Source organism: Adiantum capillus-veneris, chromosome 29 (assembly GCF_014529385.1).
Source record: "Adiantum capillus-veneris isolate H3 chromosome 29, ASM1452938v2, whole genome shotgun sequence".
Taxonomy (NCBI): Eukaryota; Viridiplantae; Streptophyta; class Polypodiopsida; order Polypodiales; family Pteridaceae; genus Adiantum; species Adiantum capillus-veneris.
This window is the reverse complement of record NC_140959.1, coordinates 3,840,445-3,844,993: the sequence shown is the minus strand read 5'-3', so window position 1 is coordinate 3,844,993 and position 4,549 is coordinate 3,840,445. Positions and strand designations below refer to the sequence as shown.

General features: G+C 40.2%; 1 pseudogene; it reads right to left on the bottom strand.

Moving 5' to 3' along the window:
- Positions 1-563: 563 nt before the first annotated feature.
- LOC147418667 (DEAD-box ATP-dependent RNA helicase 57 pseudogene) lies at positions 564-2,573 on the bottom strand (annotated as a pseudogene).
- Between the last annotated feature and the right edge of the window lie 1,976 nt (positions 2,574-4,549).

Genomic DNA, 4,549 nt, shown 5'->3' with positions numbered 1-4,549 from the left:
AACCTTAACCTATGTCTAATTAACCAAAGTAATACATAAATGACCTTACACATTTTCAATCTCAAGCTGCATCAGGTTCTGTTTATCCCTCTGAACACGTTACTAAAATTGTAGTCAATACAGTGGAACGTTAGAATCCCATTCAACAAAACCGTTCACTGTCTTCAATAGTAAAAACTATGAACCTAACGTTTATCAGCGTACACACAAGTTAGGCGGATATATTTGTTTACTCAAAAGCGAATTAAGGGTGCCAAAAACTCAGCATTCAAGTTAGTCTTTGATCAGTGAAACACAAATTCAAAGCGTACTTTTCCTCCTCTTGACTGCCATTTCTGCTGATAAGAGAATACGCAAGCTATGTTGCCTCTCAATATGCCCGTTTCAAAATTGCCTTGATTAAAACAAAGAGGTTGATTGACCAGGAGAGTCCCTCATGATTTTGCATCAGCATTTCGCCAACACACACTGCCAATCATACCATGTTTGCTTAAGCCAACCTAAGAACTCCACATATTCTTAAACTTTTTCTTCAAAAAACATGATCAAAAGAAACTCTGAGCAAATAGAAAGAGAGACTTTATAGCAAGAAGCACAATGACAAAAAGGAGGTTAAAAAGAGACAACTTTCTTGCTTGATGGCAAAGGGCACCTAGAATCCATCAGTTTCAAATTGTATACATCTAAAATTTGCTCGCCTTGACCATTTGATGCATGATAGTTCAAGTGCGCCATGATTAGAGAAGCTTTTGAACAACTAGCAGGTTATGCTGCTGCCCGCTTTGGCAATGACTTGACTACATTTTGGCTGCCCTTCTTCAGTTTTGAACCCTGGACAGAGATGGGCTCGCGACGAGGATTATGCTTTTTCCTCGATTGCTTAGGAAGGTTGAGCATCCAAGAAGGAACTTCACATCCAGATGTCACCATCACATTCACAATTGGGCGCAAAAAAGGGACATCATCCTCAGTGTAGAAGGTAATAGCTTCACCAGCCCTTCCTGCCCGACCACTACGACATATGCGGTGTATGTATGCTGCTATTGTGCTTGGGAAGTCAAAAGTTGATCACACAATTCACCCCCTTGAAATCCATACCTCGAGCAAGAAGGTCAGTTGCAATAAGAAGTTTCCCCTCCCGGAATTTGTTTACAGCTGTCTCTCTCTGTGCTTGCATCATATCAGCATGAATACACCCAACATGAAAATCCTCAAATGCAAGTTCCTTGAAGAGCTCTTTGGCTCGCTCCTTACTTATGACAAAAAGTAAGACAGGTGGATGCAGGCTGTTGCAGAAGGTTTGGCGCAAAGCCAACAGTTTTCCTTCCTCACTTCCAACAAACAGTAACTTTTGCTTAACCAACTGAGATGCTGAGTTCTTTTCTCCCACCACAATCCGGACCGCATCATGGATTATGCTACGAGCCAGCTCTTCCACCACATCTGGCAGTGTAGCACTAAAGAGAGACCTAAGAATTCTAGAGTTTGTACATGCATTCACAACAGAATCAATCTGCTCAACAAACCCTAGCTCAAACAGCTTATCCGACTCATCCAATACAAGGTACTCTACACTGCTGAGATCAATCCTGGATTGGTTAATGACATAGTCCAATCTAAGAGGTGTTGATACCAACACATCGCATGGAAGAGTTCTGAAATCTGCACATCGTGACAAGGGCTTGGTCATCAATCTTATCCGGAACTTTCTTCCCTTAGCCAAGCTCTTGCATTCCATGGTTATCTGTTTGGCAAGTTGGCGAGTTGGACACAAAATCACAGCACGGATGCCATTTTTCTTGGGAGCAGCAAGCATCATAAGGATAGGAAGGGCAAATGCCAACGTCTTCCCTGACCCTGTGGGTGCACAAGCGAAGCACTCCTGGCCCGACAGCAGGGCAGGGATGGCTTGCCGCTGAACGGGAGTAGGCTCTAAGAATCCTGCTAGGCCTAAATTTCTCATAAGGTATGACTGACAACCATAAACTGACCCTAGATCTTGAAAGCTGGACAGAGGAGCAGGGACATTGTGACACGATACATGAACCCGGAACTTCTTCCTTAGCACACATGCAGATTCCTCGTCCCTCGCAGCTTCACGCCTCTGTTGTTGCTTTTCATCTGCTTGGGACTCTGCTGTGACCAGCTCTTGAGTGGGCTTGAAGATGTTCACAATGCCCGCATCTTCGTCGTCAGCCCTCTTCTTCCGTTTCTTCGTCTTACTCTCATCAGCTGCCAAATGTCGTTCACCCGTGCCAGCAGGCGGAACAGGGGCGGGGCTCCCTCATCCCTCTTCTCGAACTTCTTGAAATCGGCAGCAAATCGCTTCTTATCGAAACGCACTCCAGGGAACAAGAAACCAGCATCCATCGGGGCGCCAGCACAAGGAAGCAAATCATGGTGTGCAACGCCCTCTTTTGCTCTTATTCGAGAGGTTTTAGGGACTGCCGGAGGCATGGTCTCCAGAACTTCCTAAATATGTCCAGTGTTTGTATCTATACTCACGAGTGAGCTTGCCATTTGAAACCGTTGTTAAGAGCGAGCGAGAGACCCCTCGTAGGCAGCAGGTCGTGCGCGATCATCGATGCGTGTATATCATTATCTTATTTGCTATCTCCTTCCACCTCTCCAAGGGTCAACATAAATGAATGGCGCAATTCTAATTCTCTCTCTCTCTCTCTCTCTCTCTTCTCCAAGAGTCAAGCCAAATATACCAACACATGGCATTGGAGGCACTTTACCATTATATTGTATCTAGCATTATAAGCCGGCCTAACGATAAGTAAGCTTTTTTTTTACTGCTTCGTGGCAAAAAAAAGATCTTGCCCAAATGATAATTCTTTGTCATCTCATACTAATTGCGACCCCTTCATTGCATCACAAATATGTATGTAACGACATTGTTTATCGCCCTTAAAAAGCACCTAAAGTTCGTTGATGATATTTTGATCTAAATTGTCCTCTCTCGGAGTGTGTTGATTTTAAGATATGCCTAAGATGGCTATGGCAAGGTAGTTATAGATTGTTTTAACCAAAGGCGAAGGGTAGGCCTTCAAGGAATCTATAGGCTACTTCTCCTTATGTTTGCACCTTGAAGGCATACAACATTACACAAGAACATTACATGGGTGAGAGAATTCACAATGAGATAGTTAGTCGAGACTATTGGAGAAACATGGTGTGGTTGGCAATGAGTAATTTTATAAGTATGCCAAATGTGGCACCCTTACGAAAGCACAAAAAGGTCATGGTGAGCTTTCTCTCCAAAATGTTGTCTCTTAGAACTTTTGGATTGTAGGATATGCCCATCATGGCTATAGAAAGGATAATCTAGGTTGTTTCACCCACATGCGAGGGAAAGGCCTTTCTCATTATGCTTGCACCTTGAAGGCGTGTGGCATTTTGTAAAGGTCTCCACCTTTCGAGCTGCAGAGGGATGAACTCAAAGTTTTAGGGGAAAGCATTGGACTTACAACACGTAAAGCACTATTTCAAAAGCAATTAAAAATGGTATTTTTGGAATCTTAAGCAGAGCAAACCCCGGGCTACAAATTTTCAGATTTAAATTCGGACAAAAACTGACCCCGCTAGTCCTTTTGAAAGATTCAATGTAAATTAAATTATTAAGAAAAATTGAATGGTTGCAATAATCATTTAAGCATAGACTTTACTAAAAGCCTCCCAGATATTTACAAGATATTAAGCAAAAATAGGTCAAAATATAGCAGAATTGATATTTTAAAGCTGGCAGGTAATGGGAGAGTCATCACTGACCTACCAAGGACTCAATTAACATTAGGGGGCTCCATCTTGAGCTGTAGGGCTGCTTGAGCTGCAAGAAATTTCCATTTTCAGTCTATGAGAGCTTATGAGTGCCCAGAAACCTATAAATAAGACCCCTTGCTTCACATTTTACAGAGACTTGGAACCTTGGCAAATTCTCTCTCATGTAAAGGGACCGCTACTCAGAAATCACTAGAGAGCAAAGCTCTAGTTGGTTAATTAACACTAACCCTTTTTAATTAGCAAAACTATGTTAATATATTTACATTTTCTTAATTAATTCAATTAATTAAGAAGATTAAACATATTTATACTCTAAAATTCTCTCCTAATTCTAAATTCTATGTTGATTATTGAGATTAAGCTTACGGATACTAATCAAATTAATTACTATATTATACTAGGATTGAAATTATTAATTTCAACCATAAATTAATGATAACTATACCAATTAAACTTAGATTAAGATGAGATAATTATCAGAGCTGTGTTAGACTATCAATATGCTAAAAAATTTATCTTTTAATTTTCTAAATAGTTTTTGTAATTATTTAAGAAAAATTACACTGTTTTTAAGAGAAAGTAAAGAGAAAAATGATCAAATTAATCCAAAAAACCTTTGAGATAATTATCAAAGGTAAAACACATCTTAAGAAACCCGTGATAATTATTTTAATCTCAGATAATTAGTTTAACTAATTATCCCAGTAGGAAAACATTGTTTTTAAGGAAAACTAAAAGGAGAAAAATAACAAACTAATCTAAA